The sequence below is a fragment of the Salvelinus fontinalis genome, chromosome 35 (genome assembly GCF_029448725.1).
Source record: "Salvelinus fontinalis isolate EN_2023a chromosome 35, ASM2944872v1, whole genome shotgun sequence".
NCBI classification, from domain to species: domain Eukaryota; kingdom Metazoa; phylum Chordata; class Actinopteri; order Salmoniformes; family Salmonidae; genus Salvelinus; species Salvelinus fontinalis.
This window is the reverse complement of record NC_074699.1, coordinates 21,591,234-21,606,036: the sequence shown is the minus strand read 5'-3', so window position 1 is coordinate 21,606,036 and position 14,803 is coordinate 21,591,234. Positions and strand designations below refer to the sequence as shown.

The 14,803-nt window shown below is 42.2% G+C and overlaps 1 protein-coding gene across 1 annotated transcript in view; it reads left to right on the top strand.

The window, feature by feature from the left end:
- Positions 1–14,803, top strand: part of LOC129834543 (disintegrin and metalloproteinase domain-containing protein 10-like) — an 85,840-nt gene that overhangs the window by 37,593 nt on the left and 33,444 nt on the right. The window lies entirely within an intron of this gene.

The window sequence follows — 14,803 nt, the reverse complement described above, 5'->3', positions numbered from 1 at the left end:
AGGCATGTTAGCGTTAGCGAATATAAACCAGCAAAAGATATTAATTTTCACTAACCTTCATAAACCTTCCTCAGATGACAGTCCTATAACATCAGGTTATACATACACTTATGTTTTGTTCGAAAATGTGCATATTTAGAGCTGAAATCAGTGGTTATCCATTATGCTAACGTAGCTTCTTTTTCCCAGAATGTGCGGATATTTCTATTAGACTCTTACCTATTCTGACCAAATAGCTATTCATAAACATTACAAAAAAATACATGTTGTATAGGAAATGATAGATACACTAGTTCTTAATGCAATCGCAGTGTTAGAATTCTAAAAATATCTTCATTACGACATAAGGATTATGTTATAGCGAGAGAGTGGCCAAAACCTGGGCGCAAAACTACTAGTACACAGTTCGACAGATATATGAAATAGCATCACAAAATGGGTCCTACTTTTGGTGATCTTCCATCAGAATGTTGGACAAGGGGTCCTTTGTCCAGAACAGTCATTGTTTGGATTTAGAACATAGTTTTTCCCTCTTGAATTAGCAAGCACACTGGCCAAGTGGCGCGAAGCTTTCCATTGTCAACACACACAGACAACGCAACACGCCTAACGTCCCGAAAAAATTTCAATAATCTAATAAAACTATATTGAAAAAACATACTTTACGATGATATTGTGACATGTATCAAATAAAATCAAAGCCGGAGATAGTAGTCGAATATATAACGACAGCTTTTCAGAAGGCAATTCCAGGTCCATCTTCGCGCTTTCCAGAAAACAGGAAATGGATGACTCGTCGTGCCAAGAGGATTAATTCCACCTCAGACCAAGATAAACACTTCATTTCTTCTCTCACTTCCTCTTGACATCTAGGGGAAGGTGTATGACGTGCATGTATACTCATACGTATCATGCCCATTTATAGGCAGGCCCTTGAACAGAGCATCATTTTCAGACTTTCCACTTCCTGGTCAGAAAGTGTGCTGCCAAATGAGTTCTGTTTTACTCACAGACAAAATTCAAACGGTTTTAGAAACTAGAGAGTGTTTTCTATCCAATAGTAATAATAATATACCATGGCCGTCTGTCAACAGATATTGTTCCAAGAAGGCGTAGCAGTCGGACGTGTGTTTGTCTTGTCTTGTCCCGTCTTGTCCCGCGTAAATAGTCCTCGTATTTTTTGTATACATTTCGTATATATTTTAATTTCACTTTCCATCTTGGAACTGAATATACATTCCCGCAACCCGCCTCACCCAATGTGGTACGGATCTGCTATTTTTTATACTTTAGAACCGTAACCCCAATCAGAAGCTAGCCAGATAACTAGCTAGTAGTCAGTTAGCCACTGCTGCGGTCTTCGCTCTTAACTCGGACACCAGCCAGCTTCAGCTCGGGCAAATACCTGCCAGTCTGCAGGCGCGATATCAACCCAGAGAATATAGGACTGCTTTTTCTCTACCACATCACCGGATTCCTGACGCAAGCTCTGGACAATTACACCGGATCATCGTCGCTAGCTAGCTGCAACCAGGTGGCTACTACTGGCTAATACCTCTGTCCCGAAACAAGCACCCGTTAGCCTTGAGCTAGCCTCGAGCTAGGCCCATCTGCCGGCTAGCCGAAGAGGCCTACCAGCGAATTATTGGGCTACAATACCTCTTTTGCCAATTGGACTGGACCCTTTATTGCCGATACGGAGCCCCGCCGATCCATCACGACTGGTCTGCCGACGTAATTGTCCGAGGTGGTTTCAACAGGCTTTTCCATTGCGACGTTTCTGAATACCCATCTGCTAATTATTAGCTGTCTTATCGGCTGCTATCTAAATAAATATACCGGACAATTTTTTTTCTTTTTTTTTTTCTTTTTTTTTTTTTTTCTTTTTCCTGGGTCACTATATCTATTTTGCCAATTGGATCGATCCCCTCTACCACACGGAACCCCACTAATCTACCGACGGAAACGAACGAGGTGACAAAAAAAATAAAAAATAAAAACAGACCTCCATCCTATGTTATCTTGCTACTGATAGCCAGCTACCCGGCCAGCTGTCTGGATCGCCGTGCCCCCAACCAACCTCTACTCACTGGACCCTTATGATCACCCGATTAAGCATGCCTCTCCTTAATGTAAATATGCCTTGTCCATTGCTGTTCTGGTTAGTGTTTATTGGCTTATTTCACTGTAGAGCCTCTAGCCCTGCTCACTATATATCCAACCTCTCAGTTCCACCACCCACATATGCGATGACATCACCTGGTTTCAATGATGTTTCTAGAGACTATATCTCTCTCATCATCACCCATTACCTAGGTTTACCTCCACTGTATTCACATCCTACCATACGTTTGTCTGTACATTATTCCTTGAAGCTATTTTATCGTCCCCAGAAACTTCCTTTTACTCTCTGTTCTAGACGTTCCAAACGACCAATTCTCATAGCTTTTAGCCGTACCCTTATCCTACTCCTCCTTTGTTCCTCTGGTGATGTAGAGGTGAATCCAGGCCCTGCAGTACCTAGCTCCACTCCTATTCCCCAGGCGCTCTCTTTTGATGACTTCTGTAACCGTAATAGCCTTGGTTTCATGCATGTTAACATTAGAAGCCTCCTCCCTAAGTTTGTTTTGTTCACTGCTTTAGCACACTCTGCCAACCCAGATGTTTTAGCCGTGTCTGAATCCTGGCTTAGGAAGACCACCAAAAATTCTGACATTTTCATCCCTAACTACAAGATTTTCAGACAAGATAGAACGGCCAAAGGGGGCGGTGTTGCAATCTACTGCAAGGATTGCCTGCAGAGTTCTGTTTTACTATCCAGGTCTGTTCCGAAACAATTTGAACTCCTACTTTTAAAAATCCACCTCTCTAAAAACAAGTCTCTCACTGTTGCCGCCTGCTATAGACCACCCTCTGCCCCCAGCTGTGCTCTGGACACCATATGTGAACTGATTGCCCCCCATCTATCTTCAGAGCTTGTGCTGCTAGGCGACCTAAATTGGAACATGCTTAACACCCCAGCCATCCTACAATCTAAGCTTGATGCCCTCAATCTCACACAAATTATCAATGAACCTACCAGGTATCACCCTAATTCCGTAAACACGGGTACCCTCATAGACATCATCCTAACCAACTTGCCCTCCAAATACACCTCTGCTGTTTTCAACCAAGATCTCAGCGATCACTGCCTCATTGCCTGTATCCGTAATGGGTCAGCGATCAAACGACCTCCACTCATCACTGTCAAACGCTCCCTGAAACACTTCAGCGAGCAGGCCTTTCTAATCGACCTGGCCGAGGTATCCTGGAAGGATATTGATCTCATGCCGTCAGTAGAGGATGCCTGGATATTTTTTAAAAATGCCTTCCTCACCATCTTGAATAAGCATGCCCCATTCAAGAAATTTAGAACCAGGAACAGATATAGCCCTTGGTTCTCTCCTGACCTGACTGCCCTTAACCTGTTTGGGCTGCAAGCTGAATATTGAAAAAACTGGAAAATATGTGCACATTTTCAAACGGCCTCCTAAGAAACTTTTTATTTTCCAATATGCATATATTTACTACTGTTGGATAGATAACAGTCTATAGTTTCTAAAAAGGTTTGAATTGTTTCTCTAAGTCGAACAGAAATATTTTTACAGCCATTTTCCCAGCCGAATTGAGATTTCCAAAATGCGATGTGTCTCTTTAAGACCTTCTCTATAAAAGGCCCTTTGACTTGGGACCATAGGGACACGTCACGCCTTCGTCAGGCTGTAATGCGGAAGTGAGAATTGAAAGGAGTCGAATATCTCGTCCATGGACTGAATAACACACCTTCTTGTGAGACCTGCGCAGTTAAAAAAAAATTCCGGGCGCGAAGCATAATTTGGTCTCGGCTTCTGGAACAAGGTAGATAACGGTGAATATGATGTCTGACTACGATATTATTTGATACATGTCACAAAATCATCCTAAAGTATGTTTTTTCAATATACTTTAATTATATTATTGCAATTTATTCTGGACTTTAGATGTGATACGACGGAAGAATTTTTTGAAGAAACGCTGTGTAGCGCCGCAATGCTATTGTGCTTGCTAACCAAAGAGGGAAATAATTCGTTCTGGAACCCAACTAAAGACTCTACTGGACATTGGACCCCGTTACAACATTCTGATGGAATATCAACAAAGATAAGACCCAATTTGGGATGCTTTTTCATATATCTGTTGAGCTGTGCTGTGCTAAGTGGGCTAACTGTGCTAGGCTAGCGCTTGACCAATGCTAGTGCTGACTTATGCTAGCTTATGTTGTTAGCTAATATAACGATATATTGTGTTTTCGCTGTAAAACACTTCAAAAATCGGAAATGTTGGCTTTATTCACACGATATCTGTCTTTCATTAGTTATCCACCATATGTTTTTCTGAAATGTTTTATGAGGTGTAATTAGTAGCCGACGTTGGTGTATGTATTTTCTCTGGCTACTCCCGTCTGGATTCAGACTCTAGCTATGTGTTAGCATTTTTGGGTAGCATCAATGTAAAACTGATTTATAGCTAAAATATGCACTTTTTATGAACAAAACATAGATTTATTGTGTAACATGTTATATGACTGTCATCTGAGGTAGTTTTTTCTGGGCTCTTTAGGTTGGTTTTAGTTTATTTCGGTTGGCTTGTGCATGCTACTTGAATCATAATTCATACTTCATAATCATATCCATACGTGTCTGTCCACTTTTGTATTTGGTGGTGAGCTAACATAAATATATGTGGTGTTTTCTCTGTAAAACATTTAAAAAATCGGACATGTTGGCTGGATTGACAAGATGTTTATCTTTCAAATGCTGTATTGGACTTGTTAATGTGTAAAAGTTAAATATTTTTAAAAAATAGATTTTGAATTTCGCGCCCTGCAGCTGTTGTCATTTTCGTCCGATTTCGGGCTTGCAGCCCAAACAGGTTAACCAACAGAAAAACATCCTATGGCGTTCTGCATTAGCATCGAACAGCCCCCGTGATATGCAACTTTTCAGGGAAGCTAGAAACCAGTATACACAGGCAGTTAGAAAAGCCAAGGCTAGCTTTTTCAAGCAGAAATTTGCTTCCTGCAACACAAACTCAAAAAAGTTCTGGGACACTGTAAAGTCCATGGAGAATAAGAACACCTCCTCCCAGCTTCCAACTGCACTGAAGATAGGAAATACTGTCACCACCGACAAATCCATTATAATTGAGAATTTCAATAAGCATTTTTCTACGGCTGGCCATGCTTTCCACCTGGCTACCCCTACCCCGGTCAACAGCACTGCCCTCCTCTGCTACTCGCCCAAGCCTTCCCCATTTCTCTTTCACCCAAATACAGTCAGCTGATGTTCTGAAAGAGCTGCAAAATCTGGACCCTTACAAATCAGCCGGGCTAGATAATCTGGACCCTTTCTTTCTAAAACTATCTGCTGAAATTGTTGCCACCCCTATTACCAGCCTTTTCAACCTCTCTTTCGTGTCGTCTGAGATTCCCAAAGATTGGAAAGCAGCCGCGGTTATCCCCCTCTTCAAAGGGGGAGACACTCTAGACCCAAACTGCTACAGACCTATATCTATCCTACCCTGCCTTTCTAAGGTCTTCGAAAGCCAAGTCAACAAACAGATTACCGACCATCTCGAATCCCACCATACCTTCTCCGCTATGCAATCTGGTTTCAGAGCTGGTCATGGGTGCACCTCAGCCACGCTCAAGGTCATAAACGATATCTTAACCGCTATCGATAGGAAACAGTACTGTGCAGCCATATTCATTGACCTGGCCAAGGCTTTTGACTCTGTCAATCACCACATCCTCATCGGCAGACTCGACAGCCTTGGTTTCTCTGATTGCCTCGCCTGGTTCACCAACTACTTCTCTGATCGAGTTCAGTGTGTCAAATCGGAGGGTCTGTTGTCCGGACCTCTGGCAGTCTCTATGGGGGTGCCACAGGGTTCAATTCTTGGACCGACTCTCTTCTCTGTATACATCAATGATGTCGCTCTTGCTGCTGGTGAGTCTCTGATCCACCTCTACGCAGACGACACTATTCTGTATACTTCTGGCCCTTCTCTTGACACTGTGTTAACAACCCTCCAGGCGAGCTTCAATGCCATACAACTCTCCTTCCGTGGCCTCCAATTGCTCTTAAATACAAGTAAAACTAAATGCATGCTCTTCAACCGATCGCTGCCTGCACCTGCCCGCCTGTCCAGCATCACTACTCTGGACGGCTCTGACTTAGAATATGTGGACAACTACAAATACCTAGGTGTCTGGTTAGACTGTAAACTCTCCTTCCAGACTCACATCAAGCATCTCCAATCCAAAGTTAAATCTAGAATCGGCTTCCTATTCCGCAACAAAGCATCCTTCACTCATGCTGCCAAACATACCCTTGTAAAACTGACCATCCTACCAATCCTCGACTTCGGTGATGTCATTTACAAAATAGCCTCCAAAACCCTACTCAATAAATTGGATGCAGTCTATCACAGTGCCATCCGTTTTGTCACCAAAGCCCCATATACTACCCACCACTGCGACCTGTACGCTCTCGTTGGCTGGCCCTCGCTTCACACTCGTCGCCAAACCCACTGGCTCCAGGTCATCTACAAGACCCTGCTAGGTAAAGTCCCCCCTTATCTCAGCTCGCTGGTCACCATAGCAACGCCCACCCGTAGCACGCGCTCCAGCAGGTATATCTCTCTGGTCACCCCCAAAACCAATTCTTCCTTTGGCCGCCTCTCCTTCCAGTTCTCTGCTGCCAATGACTGGAACGAACTACAAAAATCTCTGAAACTGGAAACACTTATCTCCCTCACTAGCTTTAAGCACCAGCTGTCAGAGCAGCTCATAGATTACTGCACCTGTACATAGCCCATCTATAATTTAGCCCAAACAACTACCTCTTTACCTACTGTATTTATTTATTTTGCTCCTTTGCACCCCATTATTTCTATCTCTACTTTGCACCTTCTTCCACTGCAAACCAACCATTCCAGTGTTATTTTTTTTACTTGCTATATTGTATTTACTTCGCCACCATGGCCTTTTTATATTTATTTTATTTTATTTATATATATATTTTGTTTGCCTTCACCTCCCTTATCTCACCTCACTTGCTCATATTGTATATAGACTTATTTTCACTGTATTATTGACTGTATGTTTGTTTTACTCCATGTGTAACTATGTGTTGTTGTATGTGTCGAACTGCTTTGATTTATCTTGGCCAGGTCGCAATTGTAAATGAGAACGTGTTCTCAATTTGCCTACCTGGTTAAATAAAGGTGAAATAAATAAAATAAATAAAATATGCATATTGTACGAGCAAGAATTGAGTACGAGGCCGTTTAAATTGGGCACGTTTTCCCCCCAAAGTGAAAACAGCGCCCTCTGTCCTCATCAGGTTTTAAGAGGGTTTAATAAGAGAGGCTGCTAGGTGTCAGAGAGACATGCTGATCTACACGTCCACAGACCGGTTAGGTGGGAGAAACAGGGAGGCTGGTTGGTGGGACTTTGATAAACTCAGAGGACCTTGACAATGTTTTTCCATGGCAACAGGATCCATTAGAGCCATTCCCTATCAACAGCAGCGAGGATCAGAGCAGAATTTAACCAGAGTGTATCCTGCCAGCCCAGAAGTTAAGCCAGGAGAGATAATAACACAAATACTTGCTCACAACACACACACACTCATCACAAGCTGCTGTGCTGGAAAGTTACATGCAGTGTGACTTGCTTGGGCGCCAAACCTGCTGGGTGTCAGTGGAGGCGGAGTGACCACCTGTCCCTGGCTGCCTCAGGGTAGACCATCCCCCCTCGCCTGCCTGGCACACGCGTACGCCAGCCAGCCAGTGATACTGCTCAGGTGAGGAGGAGTTGTGTAATATGTGGATCTGTTCAGTCCCTGATAGCGTTCCTCCAGTGTGGTGATTTACTTCGCCTGACATTATAGGGACGTTACTGGGATCATCTTGCTCTCTCCTCTTTTCATTCCCTAACACACACTCCCTTCCCCCCTCACCATCACCACGGCCCCCCCCTACTCCCCCCTCCTAGTGCAGAGATTTGCTGCATTAACTCCAGTCATATGACTATGAAGTCATGTTGCTGGAAATAGTTTTTCTTATTGTAATACATTTGTGGCTTTTCAGGTTTTATTTAAAAAGGGTTGATTTGGAAAAAAAATCTGGCTGGCAAGATGCATGATAATACTCCTACGGGCATAATTACATTGTATAAGAATTTCTCCTATTTCATAGAGACAGAAGGCATGTGGATGCATTCATTTAGTGGGATTATTAGAGTTGAATGTCCTGAGTACATCATAATTATATTGTTTTGGGTTCCAGTAACTGACTGGGATCCTGCTGTACAGTGTGTGTGTGATGATGATGATGGAGGGAGGGTAGTCTATACCCTGTGGCTCTACTGAGCAGTGGCACTGAATGACTGACACAATGGGGATGCTGCTGAGAGCCAGACTGCGCTCAAGAAGGTGTATTACTGTGTTGATAATGTAGTCCTCGGGAAACCAAACAACTTAAATATAGACATTTCAGTCATTCACAGTTACTGCACTTCATCACATCTCTATCAGTATCTCCCCTGCCTGCCTGTCAAAAAGAAACGGATCAATTTTCCTGCTCCACAATGTAAAACTGATAGTCTCTTTTACCAGCAGAATGCTTCAGTATAGCTGTAGATATAGCCTAGCTGTTTTCCCTGGCCCTTTATTTGAGATGTTGTAACAGTCATTGTCAGTTCATGCATAGACCTGCTACAGCATGCTGTGGCCATAGATGCAGATCCATGGCCTATGCACGGTTTTGAGAGGGGAACAGCCCTAACCCATGGGAGTAAAATCTTTCCTGGAAGTAGAGGGTTGACTCATTCCCCACCCCTTCTCTCCCTGTATTCAGTATGCCTGTGTGCTCTGTCTGGTTGCTGAGGCTGGCATTAAAGGCTCACTACACACACAGCTGTCCTCTTTGCCGCCATTACCACTCTAAAAATACTGCTCCACATTTTAGAAAATGAAAGTCCATAAATCTGGCTAATTTTGTGCAGCCATGCTCTGGTGGCCGTCCATCTGCTGTCTGCTTGGGTGCGTGCTGAGTAGGGAATCTGGAGACCAATACCTGGCTGTACTGTAGGGCATGTTCTAACAGTGGTGCACAGTGCTGAAGAAAGGCATCCTATAGAATATACGACATCGTATCTACAGTGGTACATGTTGCGTAAGTGTCACATAGTTGACATTCTGCAGTCAACCCTCCAGTGCATTCTCTCCTGACTAGATTAGAAAAAGGGCATTATAAGGAAGGCCTGTAAAGTGAAATCTTCCTGACGGGAATTAAATACACCTGTCCCCGTGCCACTGCTTGTTTGATTGCACTGTGGAGTGTGTCTCCGGTTGGTGTGCCAAGGTTAAGTGTTGTGTGGTAATTGAGTGTGTTCTCCCAGTGGGGTCTGGTGGAGGTGGCTGTCTGTATAATGGCTGGTTGAGTCACTCACTAACAGACATTAGCATAATGCTTTGCTCTCTGAAGGGTCTCAGAGAGAGCCAACCGCTCCACCTGTCTAACATCGCTGTCTTATTTTAGACTGTGTATTGTCTGTCCGTGTGTGTGTTTGAGAGAGCGATTTTGGCACAATGTCAGTTAGGCTAAACTCTGTTGGTGGTAGTTATTGGTCTAGTCAAGTAGTGTTCTAAGTGCTGGACTGAAAGGAAATGAAAGCAACCTCAGGCTGCTCCATCTGACAGCACTTTATGGACGTGTGTTTAACTCTCTTCCCACATACATTCTGTTGTTATGGTGGTCTCAAGTACCACTATCATAAGGCAGGCTGCATCTTCTTGCACTAAGCACTAAGGCTGACCCCATTTAGTCGACTGCTCAATTGTTTGATCGTTAGGCTGTTGGTCGACCAAGATTTCTTTAGTCGAACAGTTGCAAAAACGTATTTATTTTTTCATGCTGTACAAGACGCCTGTCTGATTTGCGCCTGTCTGAGTTTACTAATCCATTGTGGAGGCCGTGGGGATGGAACAGTCCTTCACTCTAAGACGTGCTACTGAAATTGTATATGGTTAAGGACAATAGTGCAATACTAATAAAAATAAGATTATTTTATAACATGCGCTTTCTCCCGCATTTGACACCGGTCGTATCAGTACGCTGTTGAATTGATGCTTTTTCCTAGACCATGTTGCTATGTGCATAAAAGCAAAGTTAACCTTATATCGGTGTTGAGAACAATGCGGCGGAGGCAGCAGCGGAGTTAGGAGATGCGACAACAGCCCTTGCCTTAATTGACTAAGAAAAGTGAGGAGCGAGAGAACCCCAGTTTTTAATTAGGTCTATAATCAACAGTCTAACTGTTAAATGTGCCTGACTTATAAATCATCCATATACAGTACCAGTCAAAGGTTTGGACACACCTACTCACTCAAGGGTTTTTCTTTATTTTTACTATTTTCTACATTGTAGTTTATGTCTTCACTATTATTCTATGAAATAACACATGGAATCATGTACTAACCAAAAAAGTGTTAAATCAAAGTATATTTTAGATTCATCAAAGTAGCCACCATTTGCCTTGATGACAGCTTTGCAGACTCTTGGCATTTTTTCAACCAGCTTCATGAGGATTTCACCTGGAATTCATTTCAATTAACAGGTGTGCCTTCTTAAAAGTAAATTTTTGGAATTTCTTTCCTCAATGCGTTTGAGCCAATCAGTTGTGTTGTGAAAAGGTACGGGTGGTATACAGAAGATAGCCCTATTTGGTAAAAGACCAAGTTCATATTATGGCAAGAAAGCTCAAATAAGCAAAGCGAAACGACAGTCCATTACTTTAAGAAATGGTCAGTCAATCTGGAAAAAACCATCAAGCGCTATTGATGAAACTGGCACTCATGAGGACCGCCACAGGAAAGGAAGACCCAGAGTTACCTCTGCTGCAGAGGATAAGTCCATTAGTTACCAGCCTCAAATTGCAGTCCAAATAAATGCTTCACAGTGTTCATGTAACAAACATCTCAACATCAACTGTTCAGAGGAGACTGCATGAATCAGGCTTCATGGTTGAATTTCTGCAAAGAAACCACTACTAAAGGACACCAATAAGAAGAAGTGGCTTGCTTGGGCCAAGAAACACGAGCAATGGACATTAGACCGGTGGAAAACTGTCCTTTGGTCTGATGAGTCCAAATTTTTGGTTCCAACCGGTGTGTCTTTGTGAGAGTAGGTGAACGGATGATCTCCGCACGTGTGGTTCCCGAAGCATGGAGGAGGTGTGATGTGTGGGGGTGCTTTGCTCGTGACACTGTCTGTGATTTGTTTAGAATTCAAGGCACACTTAACCAGCATGGCTACCACAGCATTCTGTAGCGATACTCCATCCCATCTGGTTTGCGCTTATTGGGACTATAATTTGTTTTTCTACAGGGAAAGGACCCAACTCACCTCTGTGCTGTGTAAGGGCTATTTGACCAAGAAAGAGAGTGATTGAATGCTGCATCAGATGACCTGTCCTCCACAATTAACCGACCTGAGATGGTTTGGGATGAGTTGGACCGCAGAGTGAAGAAAAAGCAGCCGACAAGTGCTCAGCATAAGTGGGAACTCCTTCAAGACTGTTGGGAAAGCATTCCAGGTGAAGCTGGTTGATAGAATGCCAAGTGTGCAAAGCGGTCAACAAGCCAAAGGGTGGCTACTTTCAAGAAACTAAAAATGTTTTGGTTACTAGGATTCCATATGTGTTAAATTGTTTTGATGTCTTCACTATTCTACAATGTAGAAAATAGCAAAAATAAAGAACTCTTGAATGAGTAGGTGTCAACTTTTGACTGGTACTGTATGTCTACAGAAATAAGACAGATCCTGCTTCTATCCCTGTTTGAGTGTTTGTTTAATAGCCTACTGATTCCGTGAGCACCAAGCCTCCATGAGCGCCAACCACAATATGTTGGTTACATTTTTTTCACAAATTTGGCTGTTTTGAATCTTTGCTATGCACTAAAGGCTATACACTTTTATTTTCTCATTAGAAAAGCCTCTGGTATTACTTATTAATTCAGTGCTAACACTGTTCCAAATGGTCAGGAATTGTATTTATAATAATGACCACCTTCTTCTTGATCGCCTTCTTCTTCTTCTTATTATTATTATTATTAGGATCATTATAATAATAAGTCATGTCATTATCATTAGTAGGCATAGTATAGCAGACTTGTAGAACCACCATTGAGCTGTAGGCCTCAAAGTGCACCCTTTTTAATCTTAATACCGCAACTTACTTAGGCCTATATTTCAATACTTTTATATAGGTGACTGTATCAATCAATCATTCATTCATGTCATCACACAGCATACGAGTCATTCATGATTTGAAATGCAATCAAGCATTTTAGTTTTAAAATAAAACAAATCAATAGTTAACGAAACAATAAACCGTTCCATTTCTAGCAATTGCATTCACAAATGCATGTGACTGTTTTTAGACTCTGTTGTAATAAAGGCTTTACAAAAAAAAAAAAAAACATTAACATACTCTCTGGTACGCTTATCATTTAATTAGTGTTTATATTGTTCCAAACAGTCAGAAAGCTGTAGTCATCTAACAGCAGCTGTTTTGAACATATAATATGCATGCAGCGCTTACTCCTTACCTTCTGTTTCTTTATTTCCAGTATTTTCCACAACTAGTCAAATTTATTCCACACATCTGACTTCTCCTTTACCTCCTGAGCAACCAGTAAACATGGCCCCATTTCAAGTTTGTCACATCTTCTGCATCCATTTTGCTGTTACATGTGTTGGGAGTTTGTTATAACCAATTTATTGATGTGATTGTGATCTGCTACAGGTCAGGCCCTATTGGTCATGTCCTGCGATGCATACATGTGTCACGTAAAGAGAACAGTCAGAAATGGATGTAATTACGTTGCAACTTCAACACGGACAGCACGATAAACAATGTTCTGTGGTGGTCGCTGCAGCAGCGAGGAGAGAGACAACGGGTGCTAGTCACTTGCTGTAAAAACAAAAATGACGGTGCAGCAAGTCTGCACAATCAAATCAATTGCAGTCAGACTCCCTCTAGTCATTTGTGTGTCTTCATTATTTCCTCAAACAGTGGGCTTAAAGAATGAGACAAGCTCACTGCGTATAGTTGATTTGATTCAAATACGTAGAATGTGTCTATATATAGAAAAATGCACGTTTTTAATTTTAGAAAAATTTGGTTGAAAGAACAGACTCGGTCGACAGATTTTTTTGGGGGTGGGTGAAGCCCTACTAAGCAGTAACTAAGACTGTCTTAGGGTGTGGTTATGAGGAAGTGGTTATGAGTCGAGTGAGTTTCTATGACAAAAACAAACATTCCTGAAATTTGATTGTTGGCAATATTGTGTGACTCACTGACTGTGAATGTCAACAGATTAGTCTATACATTTTCTTTGACCGGCCTAGTCAGTAGTCACAAGATAAGCTGTTTTATATACATGTGCAATCTTTCTTCCCTTACACTTCTATTGTTTCGAGCGTTGTGTGTGTGTGAGTCACGTCGTCCTCTCCTGACTGGGTTAGTGTTGTGTAACCAACCATGTGTCCACTAACACCCCAGCAGCCTGGAGGGGAGTCTTAATCAGAGAGCTGCTCTGTGCATGGATGCCCGTGTCAATTACAGCTGTCATTTGTTACCCAGTGAGAGGGCCTGGGCCCCCGCTGTTATCAACAAAGCAAATTAGGAGGGCTGTTGTTGTGAAGTGCTGTAGCTGTGATTAACCTAGGATGGCCCTCTGTTCCTTCTTAGTTTTGGATGTACTGAGGGGAAATGGTCAGTATTTTAAAAAAACACTGTTCTCAGTGTTTACAAATCCAAAGAGAAATATGACAAGATACATTTTCAATGTCCAATAGTTGCAGTCTCAATGGGTTACTTTTATTGACTAAAGATACATGTTGTCAAAATGTGTGATTGTGAGATTTTCTCTGTTCCCCATGTTATTATTGGGAAATATATTGTGTTACCTTTTATTTAACTAGGCAAGTCAGTTAAGGACAACGCTGGGCCAATTGTGCGAGTCTGAAACCTTCCGTTAAATTTCCGTAAATTTTCCATGGGAAGTTAAGCCCTGGAATTTTCCTTAAATTGCTCAGAAAAGTTAGCTTATAACAGTGAAGCTTTTTTTTTGTGGGTATACACAAGGCAATTCTAGGTCTTGTGGCATATTTTAGTTAAACTATCCCCATTTCAATGGAATTGCAACCCTCTGCATGCACAGTACACTCTTCCATCACATGTACAGCTGATTCTCAAGATCTTGCACACTTATGAGATGCTATTGAGCCCACACTACTACACTGTCTGAGCCAAGGATTACATGCTTTCTGGTAAGTTTTGATTATAATACTGGGTGGGGTGAATATATTTTATATGACATAGACGTCCCTTTTTCAGGACCCTGTCTTTCAAAGATAATTTGTAAAAATCCAAATAACTTCACAGATCTTCATTGTAAAGGGTTTAAACACTGTTTTGCATGCTTGTTCAATGAACCATAATTAATGAACATGCACCTGTGGAGGGGTCATTAAGACACTAACAGCTTACAGATGGTAGGCATTTAAGAAGTTATGAAAACTTAGGACACTAAAGAGGCCTTTCTACTGACTCTGAAAAACACCAAAAGAATGATGCCCAGGGTCCCTGCTCATCTGCGTGAAGGCATGCTGCAAGGAGGCATGAGTACTGCAGATGTGGCCAGGGCAATAA